We start from the raw sequence: 19,639 nt of genomic DNA, 5'->3' as shown, positions 1-19,639 counted from the left end.
GGGATCAGGGACATGGCGTCAAGAATGTAGCCCGCGGCAGCGAGAATATCGGCTGCGCGGGGATGCCCAGAGCGAGGTGAACAAGAGTGAGTGCCCGGGGGGGGGGGGAGTTAAAAGTAAAACACAGTATCACAACAAGTTTTTAAAAATAATTGCAAGCGTTCTCCCGGCTGCGCCTCAGGAGATAGAATGTCCACTGACTCGCGCTAGTAGTCAGCGCGCTTTAAATACCATCGGCGGGGGGTGTGGCCTGACGGCAGTGGGCGTGGCCTGTGGGATCAGGGAAATGGCGTCAAGAATGTAGCCTGCGGCAGTGAGAATATCGGCTGCGCGGGGATGCCCAGAGCGAGGTGAACAAGAGTGAGTGCCCGGGGAAGGGGGGGGGAGTTAAAAGTAAAACACAGTATCACAACAAGTTTTTAAAAATAATTGCAAGCGTTCTCCCGGCTGCGCCTCAGGAGATAGAATGTCCACTGACTCGCCCTAGTAGTCAGCGTGCTTTAAATACCATCGGCGGGCGGCGTGGCCTGATGGCAGTGGGCGTGGCCTGTGGGATCAGGGAAATTGCGTCAAGAATGTAGCCCGCGGCAGCGAGAATATCGGCTGCGCGGGGATGCCCAGAGCGAGGTGAACAAGAGTGAGTGCCCGGGGGGGAGTTAAAAGTAAAACACAGTATCACAACAAGTTTTTAAAAATAATTGCAAGCGTTCACACGGCTGCGCCTCAGGAGATAGAATGTCCACTGACTCGCGCTAGTAGTCAGCGCGCTTTAAATACCATCGGCGGGGGGGCGTGGCCTGACGGCAGTGGGCGTGGCCTGTGGGATCAGGGAAATGGCGTCAAGAATGTAGCCCGCGGCAGCGAGAATATCGGCAGCGCGGGGATGCCCAGAGCGAGGTGAACAAGAGTGAGTGCCCGGGGGGGGAGGGGGAGTTAAAAGTAAAACACAGTATCACAACAAGTTTTTAAAAATAATTGCAAGCGTTCTCCCGGCTGCGCCTCAGGAGATAGAATGTCCACTGACCGATAAAGACTGCACGGAAAGTTTGTCTAGCAGCGTCATTGAGGGCGCAGCATTACAAAACGGTTTTTAACCTCTATCGTACTCCAGCCGTAATGATGAAATGGGGTGGTGTGCGGAAAAGCTTAAACAATGGGAAATGTGTTCGCTGTAGGACAGACAATGCTGATATTTTGCATATATTCTTTTTATGTCCTAAGTTGTGTCAGTTTTTGGGCCACATTGAAAGATTTTTGTCACAAGTTACCGGAAATCCTGTTAGAATTTCAGCTACTATGATGTTATTAGGGATAGGGGAGGAATTAAGTGATGGTCAGCCCTTGTTCAAATTTCGTTATTTAATCTTTATTGCGACAGCAGTTGCTCGACTTTGTATAGCTGCCTCTTGGTTGCAGGCTGAGGCACCTCCCTTTGAATTATGGTGTGCAAAGTTTTATAATATTTTTAATTTAGAAGTTAGTCTATATTTTGTTAAAAGACCTAGTAGGCAGAAATGTGGTCTTTCAGTTTGGAAAGCCATGATTGACCATATCGGGGGGTAGCATGACCGTATTGTACCATATTATCATGTCTTTTTTTCTCTCTCTCCTTTTGTATATGTATGGACTTTTGATACTGTGGTTTAAATAAAAATATAAAAAAAGGAGCCTAGTTATGAGACGGTTTGTATCGTTTGTGCACATGGTGCATGAGTGGTGCAAACCTTACACGTGATTTTTGCGTGGACCTGAGTGGGTCCATAAATCTGGAGTAAGAAAACGCAGCGCAAGTCACTTAATTGCCTTGCTCTGTCTTGGCTAAGTGTTCCACTGACATTGCATGAGTCTTCCCATGCAACTCCCATGGTTTTTGACACATTCCCAGATTTACAAGAACTGGTATACCTGGGGATATGCCAAAAAGATACACCTTCCCAGGAGAGTGCTTGTATGGATGTTTGAATGGGTATCTAAGTGGTTCTGTGGGTGTGTGAGTGAGTGTGGGAGTGTTTGTATGGGTGAGTGTGTGGCTGTTTTGAGAAGTTGTATGGGTGAGTGAGTGGGTGTGTGAGTGACTGCGTAGGTTAATAAGTGGGTGTGTGAATAGCTGTATGGCTATGAGTGGCTTTATGGGTGAGTGACTGGTTGTATGAGTGGCTATATTGATGAGTGAATGGTTGTGTGAGTGGCTGTACAAGTGAAGGAGTGTGTGTGTGAGTGCCTTATGGAGGAGTGAGTGGGTGTATGAGGACTTGTATGGGTCTCTGAATGAGTATGTGAGTGGTTGTGTGGGTGTGTGTGTGGGCCTATGAGAGGTTAAATGCGTTGTTAGTGGGTGTGTGAGTAGTTCTGTGGATATCGTCATCATTGATGTCATTTGAGATGTCATGAGTGATGTCATGAGTGATGTCACTAACCATGTCATGAGTGATGTAATATGTGAAGTCATAAGCAGTGCATTGCGGGGGCATCATTTATAGTTAGCTCAGGTAACTATAACGGCTGAATTTCACTGGTTTTGTACGAGTGAAATCTGAGCCTAACTATAACGTCCCTGTAACCTTTGCAATTTTAGTATATATATATATATATATGTATGTATATATATATATATATATATATATATATATATATATATATATATGACGGCTCAAACGCATGCGATAAATTTAGCACGCATAGGCACTCACGGGGACTGCAATCCACTTTCATTAATAAGCAGACGCGTTTCAGCAAACAGCTTTCATCAGTGCTTTTGAAAAAGTGTAACAGTGACAAATGCACGGCGCGCATTTAAATTAAAGAATAGTCTTTCCAGATTGGAGCTTCTAAGTGGTGGTAAGTGAGGAATGACTCCATCAATATTTACTCCTTCTGACATCTGTATGAATAAGAAAATGTTATAATGTCTCTTTTAGCCATATCGACATTCATCTCAAATAAATATTTCTATTTTCAAAGAGTTCTTATTATTCCGATGTACTTTTGTAAAGAATCAGTCCATTCCTATTTTCGATGTTTTACCCCAAACATGAGCATTCACCACCAACACAATGCCGTGCAACTCAGTCCCCTCACCAAGCCTCTGGTTTCCTCATGATAAGTTCGCAGGCGGCAGTAGAATTACCACAAACCCTGAATTCAATAATTCACGACCTTTTCCGGTCGACAGCGTCATCATGCAGAGACGGTTTTGGCTTCTGCAAACAATCCAGACTCCAACCCCGTCACATACAGGTTACGCCGAACTCTTAAGACAGGTGCCATAATCTTCGTGAGGATGGGACTCACGTTTAAATGAAGGCTCAAACGCATCCGTAATCTTTGTGAGGATGAGACTCACGTTTAAATAAAGGCTCAAACGCATGTGTTTGAGCCTTCATTTAAACGTGAGTCCCATCCTCACGAAGATTATGGCACCCGCCTGAAGAGTTCGGCGTAACCTGTATGTAATGGGGTTGGAGCCTGCATATATAGATATATATATAAATATATATAGATAGATAGATATATAGATATGTTACCAAAATGGAGAACATTCCAAATCGATTCGAACACAGCACAGCACTCACGGAAATTTTTGTCTTGTGATTTATTTGTGCGTAACCTTCCTCCGCACCAACAGAAGCGTTTCGGCGTTGCCGCCCTCCTCGATGTCATGAGTGATGTCACTGACCAAGTCATGAGTGATGTAATATGTGAAGTCATAAGCAGTGCATTGCGGGGTCGTAATTTATAGTTAGCTCAGGTAACTATAACTGCTGAATTTCACTGTTTTTGTATGAGTGAATTCTGAGCCTAACTATAACGTCCCTGCAACCTTTGCATTTTTAGTATATATATATATATATACATATGATCAAGGTCTTGGGAGACCGAAACGCGTCATGGCGGCTTAGCGCATTAAATAATAAAAATTCTGCACCATACAAGAGGTGTCCGTTCCTGCTTTCCGATTCGCCTGCTATTAGAATCTGTTGGAAAAAGGTTACCTCGGATATATATATATATATATATTCACTGAAAAAACCATAGGTTTCACACATGTTATAGTTAGCGGAAATTTTACTGATAAAAAACCAATGAAATTCCCCCGTTATAGTTAGTGCAGGCAACTATAACTCACGCGACCGCAATCCTCTGCTGATGCTAATACTGTATTTAGACACTTATTTGCCCATGTCTTCTTCCATACATTTTTAGCTATACATATATTACAAATATTTTTTTTTCATAAAGACACATATGTCATCAGCAGAAGATTGCGGTCGCGTGAGTTATAGTTGCCTGCACTAACTATAATGGGGGAATTTCATTGGTTTTTTATCAGTAAAATTTCCGCTAACTATAACATGTGTGAAACCTATGGTTTTTTCAGTGAATTTGCAAGGTTTTTTAAATGCTAATTCCTAACTATAACGTGTGTGAAACCTATGGTTTTTTCAGTGAATTTGTACGGTTTTTTAAATGCTAAGTTACTTTACGCCATTCGTGGCGTGCGCGCCCACTTAACGCAGTTCGTTCCGTGCGCGCACGGTGCGCTTCGGGCACCGTGCGCGCACAGTGAGCACGCGGTGCGCTTCGCGCACCGCGTGCCCACTTTACGCAGCTAGTGCCGTGCACGCACGGTGGGCACGCGGTGCGCTACGCGCACCGCGTGCCCACATTACGCTAGATGGGCCATGTACGCACGATGCGCTTCGCGCACCGTGCGCACATGGAGGACATATGATGCACTTCGTTTTGAAAGGTAATATTTTAATTTTTTGTATATGTTATAAGCCATGCACAAATGGTGCCCTTTGGGCACCATTTGCACACGGGGTGGAGAGAGTGTGGATAATTTTTTTTTTTATTATTTTTTTTTTTTATATTTTAGTTTAACTCATCTTTAATACGCCATGCACAATTGGTGCCCTTCGGGCACTAATTGCACACGGGATGGGGAGAGTGTGGATAATTTTTTTTTTTAAATAATTTTTTACCGTACGCGTACGGTAAGCGTAATCGGCTAAATTAGCGAAAAAATAAAAATTCAGTTTTTGGCCTTGGGGGATCTTTGGGGACTCCCTCAACATTGCTATGTGTGTGGGAGCTGTCTAAACAGCCCCTTTACATGTTTTTGTGCTTTATATTTTAAACATCACTCTCAGTGCGAGAGAGAAAATGGCGGCCGCCGCTTCCTGGTTTCGGCCGATTCGAATGTTTACTAAGATCTAAGAGCCAATCAGAATCTCGCTGGCTCAGATATATATATTGATTTAAAGGCTATTTTCTCAGGATCTACTGAACAGATTTACACCAAACCTACAAAAGGCACTTCCTTGACCTGAGGACTACCTCTCTGCCAAATTTCTAGTAATTCTGTTCAGCCGTTCGGGCTGTAGCCCTGTCTAAAGGTCCTATGAAAAAATGCATGGGAAAAACGCGTTTTGAGACCCCCCTTTTATCTCAGCCCCCGCTTGACGAATCCCCCCGAGACTTTCAGGGAAGGAGCGGAGCGTAGCGCCCCACCTATTTTGAAAAATACGCGAGGATTCGTCGACCTGCGCCAAAGTTATTCAAAATAGAATGTTGCGGATTTCCTATGGAAACGTGTTCCTAACTATAACTACCTACTGGCGACCGCCAGTAGGTAATACACATGAAGAGTTCCAACTCCCGCTACTTCCAACCTCCTCACGGCGGCGGCGAAGAAGGAGACTCAGACCCTGCAAAACTTTTGGCAAGATGTTTATTCTTAAATCACAACCCAAGCACGACGCGTTTCAGGCCTCAGGAGCCCTTGATCACATAAATATATATATACATATATATAGATATATGGATATATACATATATATATATATTCACTGAGAAAGGCAGAGGTTAAACTAGAATCAAAAACAAACAAGCAGGAACTCCTCAAGGAAAAGGAGAGAGAGAAGACAAGCAAAACAACGACGGTCCGCAGCAAAAACAACCGCAGAGGAAACAACCCAGGCGCAATTGGAGAAGGTAGATGAAATACAACTATCAACCAACCAAACAGTCATCAACCTATCCGACACCACACTAAATGAAGCTGAAAAACAACTCCTAGCGCTAGGTCTATCATACTGCCCGGAAAGTACATTTAATTATGCCTCTACGAGAATGGACGTTTTCAAAAGCATACGAAAACTGAAACTCAAGAAGCACTTTCTCCTTTTGGAACACAGCAGTATTAAAAAGCCAATTGTGGATACACAACCCCCAGCATCTCTACTAATGGGGCTTAATCCCAATGACTTACAAACGCTACAGGCACTACAAGATCTGACAACATTTCACAAGAATGCACCCATATGCAAACTAAGATGACATGTACACCGTTTAAACCTCGGTCTACATTTAATCCGATTACCATAAGAGATTCAATTGATATCTTTAATGAACAAGTGGTCAATGGCATCAAGAAACTCAACTATACTGTTAACAATAACATCAGGAGGGACACTAAGAAATTGCAATATCAACAACTCATGAGCAAACTAAACAAAAACAAGGAGGTAATTATCCGAAACTCTGACAAGGGTGGCAACATTGTGCTACTCAACAAAAAAGATTATGTGGAAGAAGCTATGTCCCAATTAAAGGATCGAGATTGTTATACGCGATGTGATCATCTAGCACTAAAAACTATGCATAATGTCTTTGGCATGAAGTTGATAGCCTGGAAAAATGCGGGGCTACTAACAGACAATGAATACAAATATATGCGCAATGACAATCCCACTACTCCGATCATGTACTTCATACCCAAAGTGCACAAAAATCCTTTAAAGCCACCAGGGAGACCTATCATATCAGCTCGCAACAGTCTCCTTGAAAAAACTTCAAGATATGTGGACTTTTTTCTCCAACTCCATGTGCAGAGCTTGCCCTCATACATCCGGGACACTAGTGACTTCCTGTTAAAAATAAGGGACTGTGTTTGGCACAATGAATACTTGCTAATGACTTTAGATGTAACATCTCTCTATACGTCAATCAACCACAAAGATGGATTGCGTGCCTTGAAACATTTCCTTGCTCATAGGGGTACATTGTTTGCAGATCATAACAATATGTTGATTAACATGGTTGAATTTTGTTTAACTAACAACGTGTTTCTTTTTGAAAATGCACTGTACCAACAGCAACGGGGTGTCGCGATGGGGGCCAGCTTCTCTCCCAGCTATGCATGTCTGCATATGGGCTGGTGGGAGGAGCTGGTCCTCGCTAGACATTACCCTACACAACTAAACAACAACATTGTCAAATGGATTAGATACATTGACGATCTGTTTATTATTTGGTGTGGTGACATTAATGAAGCAAATGTATTTGTGGAAAATCTCAATCAGAACAATCTGAACCTCAAATTTACAGCAGATATCAGTCCGATATCAGTTAATTTTTTAGACGTACAAGTCTATATCAATGAAGGTCAGATACATACCACACTACATAGGAAATCAACAGCTGGTAATTCAATACTTCATGCCAGCAGCGCACACCCGCAACATCTTATAAACAGTATCCCTTATGGAGAGATGCTGCGTCTTAAACGCATATGCAGCAATCCCATTGATCTCAAACTAGTGCAAGATTCCAGTAGAAAAAGATTTCTGGCAAGGGGATACTCTCCGAAGATTATTGATAATGCCATCAGGAAGAGCAACGAGTTAGATAGAGTAACTCTGTTTCAAAATAAAGAAAAACCTAAAACAACGGAGGACCAATTTAGATTTATTTTGAATTTCAGCAAAGAGGGCAAAACCCTCAAAAATCTAATCAACAAAAATTGGCCTATTGTACTAGGCGATCCAATTATTGGTCATCTACTCCCTAAAAGAGCTGCTATAACATTTAGCAGAGCTCCATCCATGCGCGATGCTCTAGTCAGAAATGACTTGGAAAATCAACCACAAGTCACTTGGCTCAGCCAAAGAAAAGGATTTCATAGGTGTAAATCATGTAAAGCATGCCAACAGGGCGCCAATACCATTGCATTCAGAAAACCTTTCAACCAACATGAAATCCCGATTACCAAACACTTAACTTGCAAAACGGATCATGCCATCTATGTGCTGGAGTGCCCCTGTGGACTTAGATATGTAGGAAGTACCATCCTCCAGGGACACAAGAGGGTACTCCAGCACATGAGAGCAATCAAAAACAAGGATCCGTCTTATCCAGTTGCAAGACACTTTGAGGATTGCCACAAATCTGACCCCACTCTTCTAAAATATTTTCTGATAGACAGTATCCCTCACAAGAAAAGAGGAGGAGATCGCGTGAGAGCACTTAGGCAATTAGAGACCAGGTATATCCTAAACTTGGATACTAAGCATCCTAACGGCCTAAATCAAACTGAAGACCTATACACCTGTCTATGAAATCTCATCTGGTCTCCTTGCCTCTCCCTCTTTCATTTAGACTTTAAGGTAACCACAGCGTTACTTACACTTTGTCATTTGTTAAACATGTAAATTTACATACTCTACATGGAAAACTTAAAAAGCACAGAATATTTAATGGAATACTATGTCCATATTCTGTATTTCCATATGCCGCTGTGTATATATTTTATTCTCAATCTATTCACATACATCACGAGTTTTTTAGAAATTTCTTAAAATTTTGGAACAAGGTAGTATCCATTCGCACTAAGCACTTTAACAAAAAAAGTTTGTTTTCACTTGCACAATTCTACATGCACTTATCGAGTCAAACGTTGGCAGACACAATTTTGTAAAACTGCATTGAATCCACTGCAACGCCCATAACAGTTAACCTATTGAGACTCAACAACAGGGTATTTATACCTGGATGTTACATCTGACAGATGTCAGTATAAGATTTCCTTTTAACAAATCAGAGATATTTATTGGTTAATTTTAATCTTATTTATTGAAATGAGGTTGCTTTTTAATCATGTCTGATCGCTAGGGGACAACACTTATATACTTCACATTCATGTATATATATCAATTGGATGTAAATATAATTTAGCATTGTAAAACAATTTTTAACATTTGCTATTTTGCACATTTATGTAGTAAAAATATGAAACCGGTCTGCATTTTAAGGTTTCATCTGTGTCTATTACCCAACTGAATTTTTGCGTGCATGTCACTTTAAGTCAAAAGTAAAAAAATGCAATATAAAGTACCGTGAGATGTCTGGGCGCGTCATGTGATCAAGGTCCTTCTGGGATCGAAACGCGTCATGCCGACTGTGTTTGCTGTGGCTGATTAAATCTTAGATGGTAATACAATTCTTGTGGTCTGCACTCTGCTTTATGACAGCGAAAACGACGACTGTTCACAGAGACAAGGCGATATATAGATATATGGATATATACATATATATATTATATATATATATATATCTTTATATATATATATATTCACTGAGAAAGGCAGAGGTTAAACTATAACTTGCAATCCCTGCAATGCACTGCTTATGACCTCACATATTACATCACTCATGACATGGTCAGTGACATCACTGATGACATCACTCATGACATCTCAAATGACATCACTGATGACTAGGGGTGGGCGGAATTTGCGGAATTAACCTTCGCAAATTATCGCGAGAATGTTTAAAATTATCGCAAACAAGCAGAAATATCGCGAAGATGCGGAAGTTTTTTTCCGGCATGTTCGCGAGATTTTCTGCATGGTTGCGGGTCGCCAACTTACCCATGTGGTTGCTTGCGGGCGCGGCCATCTTGTTTTGAGTTGTTCTCGCGGTGCATGATCGCGAGAAGAAAGACGTGATCGCGCGACGCATGACGTCACTGCGGGCGCGAACTGTCGCGAGACAGCGCAAATGGCTAAAAACAATACAACATCTCATGGAGAACGCGACCGGATCAAGAAAACTTGTCGGCGAACGCAGGGATTCAGGTAAGGCGATCGCGCGCGCGCGAGAATGTATCATTTTACAGCGCGAGCAAGAAACAAATTATCGCCAAGCTGCGGAAACCGGAATTTTTGACATTTTCGCGCTCTCCGCGGAACGCAAAAATGTCAAATTATCGCAATTTCCGCGAACGGAACGAAATTTTTGCCCAGGCCTACTGATGACATCATATGGTGACTGTGAGTGTTTTTAAAAAGTTTATGAGTGTTAAATATATATACACCAAGGTGTATTGGTGAATCAGTGGGTGTGTGAGTGCCTGTATGGATGATTCCGTGGGTGTGTGACTGTCTGTATAAGTATGTGATTCTGTGTTTAAGTGTATGATGTATTGATGAGTGACTGGTTGTGTGAATGATTATATAAGTCTGTCAGTTGGTGCCTAAGTGGTTGTATGGGTGTGTGTGTGTGTGGCTGTATTGGTGAGTGATTGGTTGTCTGAGTACATATATGGTTGTCTGAGTTTCTGTGTGGGTGGGTGAGGAGATGTGTGACTCCCTTTATGGATGAGTGAGTGTGTGAGTCAATGGCTGTATGGGTGAGTGAGTGTGAGTATGTCTGTGAGGGTGAGTAAGTAGATGTGTCAGAGGTATTTTGGCAAGTAACTGGCTATGTGAAAGGCAGTATAGGTGAGGGGAGGGGTATATGAGTGACTGTATGGGTGAGTGAGTGAATGTGAGAGTGACTGTATGGGTGAGTGTGTGCTTGTGTGAGTGACTGTATAGGTAAGTGAGTATATGTTATTATCTGTATGATAAGTGTGTGGGAGTGTGTGCATATCTATATGGGTGAGTAAGTGGATGTGTGATTGACTGTATGGCTGAGTGACTAGTTGAGTGAGTAGTTCTATGTGTGACTGACTCAGTGTTGAAGTGACTGTATGTGTGTAAAGAGTGGATATGTCAATGGCTGTATTAGTGACTGAGTGGGTGTATGAGTGGCTGTATGGGTGAGTGAGTGGATGTGTGTAGATCTATGAATCAGTGAGTGGGTGTGTAGGTGCTTGAATCGGTCTGTGAATGGGTTTGTGAATGCTTGTGTGGGAGTGGGTTTATGAAAGGTTCTATGAGGGTATGAGTGGGTGTGTCAGTGATGCTGTGGATGATGTCATCAGTGATGTCATTTGAGATCTCATCAGTGATGTCACTGACCATGTCATGAGTGATGTAACATATGAGGTAATAAGCGGTGCATTGCAGGGGCATGAGTTCTAGGTAGCTCAGCAAACTTTAACTGATGAATTTCACTGGTTTTGTAGGAGTGAAACCTGAGCCTAACTATAATGTCCTTGTATCCTTTGATTCTTTCAATGAATTTCTAAGTTTTTAAAATTCCATATCTAAACTATAACGTCCCTATAACCTTTGCTTTTTCAGTGAATATCTAAGGCTTTTTTAAATGCAAATTCCTAATTAAATTGTTCCTGTAACCTTTGTTTTTTTTCAGTGAATTTCTGTGTTTTTTTAAGTAGTAGTCGAATTTGCAGACTGGTGGAGAAAGGGGACTGGCCCTCTCAGGAATCCCTCTTTGTAGGACTTACAGGAGGTACCGGGAGGGCTTCTTGGCCACCAAGGTCCACCAGGAGTAAAGTGGACTTCATATCCCAACTAGTAGTGTGCCAGGAGGTGGAGCAAGGTGGAGAAAGGGGGCATGGCCTCTGAAGACCTCTTAACAATCCCACTGAGTAGGACCTACTGCAGGTAACAGGAGGGGTAGTTGGCCCCGAGGATATCCTTGGGGGCCAACTACCCCTCCTGTTACCCCCAGTATGTCTCACACAGCAGGATTGCTGAAAGACTGTCAGAGGCCACACCCCCTTTCTCCATCACTCTGCAAATGTGCCTCCTGGTGCTTAACCCATTCCCCCAGAGCCAGTCTTTTATGAAATGAGTAGATGGCTACACGGCTCTCCTCTTAGGGACAATTACGGTCCCAGGGACCCCATCCCCTAGGGCCCAGCTTTTCCTTTTAAAAATATTTTTTTAATAAGGGAAGGGGGCCACGTGGCATCTCCTTCCCTGGGGTGATTTTGACCCTGGGGACTCCAATATCCCTGGGCCTGCCCTTTTTTAAAAATTATTATTTTTGTTTTTTTAAACATGGGAGGGGGCTGAGGGGCCCCCGTCTTGGACCGATTTTGGCCTCAGGGACCGCCTCCCTTGGCGCCTGGCCACATTACTGGGTGCCCTGGTCCCACCCAGGGCAATGAGGTTTTCAAATTGGGGACCGCGGAGGAACCTACCAGCTCCCTACATCCTGCGGGACCCAGCATTGCTTTTGAACAGAGGGAGCTACTAACATGCACCTCCCCTTGCCCAAAAGCAATTCTGTTCTGCTTGTAGTAAGTGAGAGCATTTTCTGCTCTCCTTTACTAGAAGTTGAGCGGAGTTTGCTATGGCTTGGTGGGGGAAGCTATAGCAAACTGCAATGTCCCCGGGGTGGGCACCCCGGGACATTGCTAGAGCCGGCCCTGAGGCGGTGGCGGACACCAGGGACATCTAAAGCTCCAGGAGGGGGGCTGAGTAGCCCCTCTCCTTTGTATATATTTGCCCCGGAGAGGTGGTGGACCCCGGGGCTCTAGGAGTGGGGCCATGCAGCCCTCCGCCTTTGTTCATATTTGCCCAGTGGAGGTGGCGGTCCCTGGGCTGTAGGGGGGTCCAGAAGGCCCCCCTGATATAATTTGCAATTAAGTCCCAGGAAGGTGGTGGTCCCCAGCATTAGAGGGTGGAACAACATCTAGCTTTCTTCCAAATTTGGTGCAAATCCGTTCAGCGGTTAGGGTTGTAGTCGTGTTCAAAATATGAAAATCCCATAACATGGGGAAAACTCATTTTGGGACCCCCTTTTTCTCATCCCTCGCTTGACAGATTGCCCCAAAACGTTCAACATGGCAGCTGAACCTAAAAGGGAACGTTTTATGAAAGTTTGGGGAAAATTCATCAAGTGGCGCCAAAGTTATTGGCAAAACAATAAAAGCTTTTCCTATTGATACTTTGGTCCTAACTATAAGTACCTAGAGTTTCCAATATCACAGCAAGGGTCCGTTGGCTGTGTTTTGTAGTTTTGCCCTCAGTTTTACTCTGTCCAGAGTCTCAAAACCTTTCAAGATACCCTATTTGAAACCCCTTTCCTGTAACCTCCTCGGATCTGATTTCTGATTAACAATGTTTTTTGTAGATCTATGCCTGCATCTTATGCAAAATGATGACACAGAATATCTTGGTTATGTTAGTTAGCTTAATCGAACTATAGGATCTATTGATCTTAAGAATCATGAAAGCATATTATATAAAATGTTTTTAGAAGGTGATACAATCACACTAAATACATGATATAAAAGGTACATAATAGTCACTCGTATATGTGAGTATATATGAGAATCACTTACTTCTATTTTTGCTATTTTCAAATTTATTTTTTAGTTTAATGGTCTGCATTGTGAGAAGATATGATGTCTAATACATAAATCTCTCTTAGATGCAAATGTGTATATGCAGTAATTATTTCTGTTATTTCCTTGAAAGTACTAGCACTGCTTATTATTTTAAATTTACCACATTATGTACCCACTAAAGATCCCAAGTTTACCAGTATTTGCAAAACTGCTAAAACTAATAGCAGCACTGAATGTATTACTTTTAATGACAAGGTTTTACATCTTGATTCCTCAAAAAACTGAATGTTCAATAAATGCCTCGATAAGTTACTAAATGAATACATTGACACAATGAATGCCAGTGAATGCTACTTGTGCATGCAATACCTGCATCACTTGCCGAAGGTGTTACTTACTATAATCTACCATTAACATATGGAATTTCTTGCAGGATATTGACTAATTGTTTTATGGTGCTGATTGCTTACAGTATTATTATTTATCAAGATACTATATTTTTGAACTTCCTGTAGTAAAATCTTAAACCCACATCCTGAAGCTTCGCTTTTTGAAACTATGGGCTATCTATTTAGACTGACTTAATCTTTGGACATGGCTTATGCACATAGAAATAACCTAACATGTGAAATAGGGAGAGCTGAGAAGAAAGTTATAGATTTAGTAGAGAGTAGATGAAATAATGTGACAAATAAAACTGATGCACCTAAAAAACGAACTGTTGGGAATTTACAAAAAGTAGAAAATAAAATAGTAGGGGCATAGCTTAGGCGCCGACAGGAATGGATGTTCTCCCATGAGCTCCGTGGCAGCGCGGGAGCTTTCTTCAGTTTTTTCGACAGATGGAGCCGCAATGAACGGCTTGAAATGAAGTCGCAACATGAATGAACTTGGTGGCATTAATATACCATGCTCCAGGAGGTCCCAGCGGTAAGCGGGCGGAGTTTTTATCTTTTGTGTGCGGACGCGGGTGAATTGAGACTCGCGTCCCCAATTTGTTTTGTTTTACCGCAAATGCCATTTTTTTTACCACAGAGCGAAGCAGCACTCTTTTAGAGGCATAGGACACACATTTCACTACTCTAACTTCAAGTTTTCAGCGTTGCTTTCTTTTGGAGTGCCTATTTTACATCACCTACATGATTTTTGAGGTGGGCTCATTTATTCTCTGACACCTTGTGGCATTTTTTGACAAAAGGATTATATTGTCCTGTTGTACTTCTCCTTAACCTTCTGTTTTTCATTGCACAACACAGCAACACGCTCTTAGAAGCATGGGGACATGAACTTTCAAACTTGTAATGCTGGCTTATTTTGGAAGAGCTTATTTTACATCTCCTGAATGATTTTTGAGGTGTACTCATTTATCTTCTGACTCTTTTGCCATTTTCTGATAGAAATATACACTGTCCTGCTGTACATCTCCTCAATATTGTTATTCCTGCTATCTTGTGACTTTCATGTAGGGGGAGAACAAAATCAGCTCAACTTTCCAAGGCAATGTCTTCTACTTCTATGGTGTATAATAATCCTTTCAGTGTTCTTTAGGATAATATGACTGATTCAGTAGAGGTTTCGTTGAGCGCTCCTATGACTAATGTTTCATTACCTACTTCTAAGCCTTTATCAAAGCTGCCTGGTACGTTGACACAAATTTCTGTGAAGAGGATCAAACAAGACCCTCCTTCTCCAACAATATATCCTCCCTCAATCTCAATGGAGTTAATTCTGGAAGAAATTCGAGCTCTTTAACCCTATATGGAGGTAACTAATATCCGTCTTCAACAATTAGACGACAAATGGTCCCATATGGAGAGTAGGGTTGTCCAGTTGGAAAATAAAGTGGAATCTTTTCATATTACTATGGTGCAGGTTCCCTCTATGCAGTCTCAGATTTCAAGTCTTCAAAAACAAGTTGAGAATCTTGAAAATCGCAACAGACGCAATAACCTACGCATTTATGGTTTAATAGAGGGACTTGAGGGATCCAATCCTCTCGCCTTCTTTCAATCTTTTCTTCCGAAACTTTTGGACATCCCGAACTCTCTACTTTTGAACATTCAACAAACTCATCGCTTGGGTCATATCTCAAATTCAACGTCTTCATCAACTAAACCAAGAGGAGTAATATTGTGTTTTTTAAAGTACACAGATTTGTTGAAAGTTTTACAGGCTGCTAGAGTCAAAGGCAAAATCTCTTGGCAGGGCACTACTCTTTTCTTTTCACAGGATTATGCCAAAGCAACGGCTGATAGAAGAAAACAATTTTTGTACATGAGACCGGCACTACGGAATACTAATGCCAGATTCGTTCTTCTCCACCCATGCCTTTTTAAAGTCACGTATAAAAAATAAAACTACAGCCTATGAAGATCCTCGTCTACTTTTTTGTAGAGTTGCAGACAGGAAGACATAGATGTTTCAAGATCCAGTGTTTGAACTTTATTGTTTCTCTTTGGTTTATTGGAATGCCCTTATTGTTTGTTGGTGTAGTGTTCTTGTTATTGTCTCTATAACATGCTCTATTTTCTTTTCTCCTTAGGTTCAACCCTCTCATACCCGTTTATGTGATTGCCCGTTCGTCTGATGCTATTTTGTCTCCCTCCTGTGCTTGTCACGAGTGCTCAAGGTGATGTTGCATCTCCTTTTGTGGATCCACCACCCTCGATCCCTTTGTGTGTTTTTCTTGGTATGTCATTTTTTGTATCTTATCCATGATTTTGGTATTTTTCCTTTTACATGGTTCTTTTTCTTGTACTTTTTGTTTCTTTCTATCTCTTTCTCATTTCTCACAAGGCTTTTCATCAAACATTTATTCAACTTTCTTCTCTCTTTTATCTGGTTTACTGCTTTTCAACACTAATTCTGCCTATTGCTTTATTTCTCATTTCCTATTGTTCTCTTATCTTCTGTTTTTGACTCACATTCTATTTGCAATTCTTTATATCATGCTCTCAATCCGATGCCTTTTAAATCTAGTTGTTCTTTTCTCATCTTTTTTCTCTTTTACTCTTTATCTTTTTTCTTTTTCCTATTTACAAGTTTTTTCAATCTTGCTTTCATTGTTTCAACGTTTTCTCTTTTTCTACTTCTTCTATTGTTTCTCATAATGCACCAGTTATTGCTTTTCTTGTCTATGGTAATGTTCTTATTTCCCTGTTATATGATAAATGACTTTAAGAATCATTTCATGGAATGTTAAAGGTTTAGGTTCTCCTATAAAACGCCAAAGGGTTCTGTCTCATCTCTCCTCTTTAAAAGGGGATATTGTTCTGTTGCAAGAAATACATATTGTTGATAAAGAAATTGCTAAATTAAAACATCAGTGGGCTTGCCTCCCCAGGGTCAGGAAAACATAATGGGGTGGCTATTTTATGTCATAAACGTCTTAATGTACAATTGCTTACCCAAGATGTGGACTGTGATGGCAGATGGGTTTCTGTTTCTTTACTTGTTGATAAAATTCCTGTAACTATAGTTAATTTGTATTCTCCTACCACACCTGATAAGTAGTTTTGGCCTAGAGTTTCATCTAAGTTGATGACCTACTCTGATGACTATTTAATTGTGGGTGGGGATTGAAAAATGTTTTTTTACCCTATCCTAGAAAGACAATCTAAAACAAAATTTATACCATCTCATATACATTCTCAATTTACATCAACCTTTTCCCAAAGATCGCTTGTTGATGGATGGGTACTATGTAATCCCACCCTCCAAGAATATACTTTCACCCCCCCCATTTCTCGCAATCTAGGTTAGATTATATTTTTATTTCCAATAAACTTGCTCAGAGAGTTATCAATTCTGATATAGGTTCTATATTGATTTTAGACCATGCTCCGGTAATTTTTTTTTTTTTGTTTTTTTTTTTTTTTTTTGTCCTCATGCGCCACCAAGGTTCTATATGCGTGATCGGTAGGTTAGCAAACAAAATGCTAGCTCAGTCGGCGACTGGAGGGGACCAAACGGTGAACGAGAGCCTCGTCCCGTAGCAGTATAGCTTGACATTCCCACGATCGACATAGCATAACCTTATAGAGGATTTTGAAGATCCACCAAAATGCTGAACGAGACTGTCCAGGCAATACACATACCCAGACAGAGTATAGATGGCTTAATCATTGGACCTGGGGAAAGAAAAAAAAAAAAAAAAAAAAAACCCCAGACTCTCAATGATCCCATCTTAGGAGGTTCCAAAAAGACCTTTTCTCAGGATTCCCTATTCTGACCAAATCGAGCTTGGAGACTTGCAGGGTGGAAGCAAACCATTCTATGACTGAGGGAGGTGAACAGTCCTTCCACTTCTTACATATCTCCCTTCTAGCAAGCAATATTGCATAGAAGACAAGCTTTTTCGCCATACTGGAAACCCCCTCTAGGATTCCAAAGATCACTAACTGAGAATCCAATACAATGTTGAAATCGACAGACATTGACAGAATCTTACAAATAGATTCCCAGAACTGCAACAAAGATGGACACTCATAGAACATGTGGATGTCCGAGGCAGCCAGGAGACCACATCTAGCACACTTCACCGTGTTCCCTTGAGTAAATTTGGACAGGCGAAGGGGAGAATAGTACGCTCTGTGGATAGTATAGAGGTGGTTCCTGCGCAACCATGCCGGCTTCACGACATCCCACAACATTCTACATGATTTCCCCCATACCTCTTGCAGACTGGTACTACTTATATCTGACCCCCAAAGCTCCTCAGGTAGCTGGAATTCCCCGTCTAACTCCTCCAAAATCAAATTGTACCATAAAGAGATCTCTTTCCTGGCCGGGGGTTTGTCGATCAACAAATTTATGAAAGTGCTATAGCCGCCTAATGGGGGCTTGCTTTTCTGAGAGGGCTGTGTTATATAAGATCTATACCAACTGGCCATTTGCAGATATTTTAGCCTAGATAGGCCAGAACCAATCCTCTCCCTCAGACAATCCCAAGAAAGCAATTCACCCTCAACAAATAGGTCTCCCCAACACTCCAACCCTGCCTCTCTAATGGGTAGTGCAAGCAGATCACACAACCAGGCCGGGGGATCGGGGAGATCCCATAAGGGAGTCCTACTACTATAGTACCCTATTTTGGTGGCTTTTAGGACCTGGACCCAAGTCCTTGCCGTCCCCAGTAGGATCTTCAGCCTGATCTTTTTGAAGTATTTCGGATCTCCAAATTTCAAGAGGAATCCGGACTGACTAACCCCCTCTCCATCTAGCAGGGTCGCATATAATATTCCTACACCAGACTCTGATGGCTTTTTTAACAGCATTCTGGCATGGGAAAGCTGGAACGCCCATGCATACAACTGGATGTCCGGAGCAGCAAAGCCCCCCTTTTCCCTACGCCTCCTTATCTTTTTCCACGAGATTCTTGGAAGATGTTTATTCCAAATAAATGTATTGATCTCGGCCTGGAATGCTTTAATAGGAATTGGATCAAAGTACAGGGGAATAGTACTAAATAAAAAGGAGAACTTTGGCAGAACCGTCATCTTGACCAGATTTGACCGCCCCAGTAACGACAGAGGGAGACAAGACCAGGACTGAAGTAACTTTCGACAGTCCTTGACGATCTTTAAAAAGTTGGTCTTGACAATCTGGTCTAAATCCTCAACAATGTCAAGGCCCAGATATCTTAACTTCTTTCCTGGTTGAATACCGGCAATGCTCGTGCACTGATCCACACCCCAAGTCATCATCTCAGTTTTGGTGGTATTGATCTCATATCCTGATACTTCTCCAAAGGCTGAGGCTAGCTTGAGTATTTCTGAAAGCGCCATATGGGGATCGGAGGTATAAATAATGATGTCGTCCGCATATAGGGCCACTTTTCTCTCCCAGCCCCTACACGCAAACTCCTTGATGTTAACATTATCCCTCAGAGTTTGTGCAAACGGTTCGACATAAAGGTCAAATAGGAGCGGAGAGAGAGGGCAGCCCTGCCTAGTGCCTCTCGAGATGTTAAAGGGATCGGACAAACCTCCGTTCACCAATACACGAGCACTTGGGTTCCGATATAAAAGGGCAATTGTCCGCCGAAACACTGGTCCCACTCCAAACTTCGCCAGGGCCTCCGACAGATACGACCAATTCACTCTGTCGAAGGCCTTGGCAGCATCCAGGGTGAGGACCGCCAAGGGGGACGACTCCAGAACTGCAAGATCTATTGCCCCAATTAGGTCATACGTCAGTTCATATAACTGGCGCCCCATGACAAACCCTTTCTGATCGGAATGTAATATTTTGGGTGCAACAAGAGCTAGCCTATTTGCCAAAATTGAAGCAAATAGTTTGTAATCTGAA

Source organism: Triturus cristatus, chromosome 7, assembly GCF_964204655.1.
Source record: "Triturus cristatus chromosome 7, aTriCri1.1, whole genome shotgun sequence".
Lineage (NCBI taxonomy): Eukaryota > Metazoa > Chordata > Amphibia > Caudata > Salamandridae > Triturus > Triturus cristatus.
Note: the sequence above shows the minus strand (reverse complement) of the source record.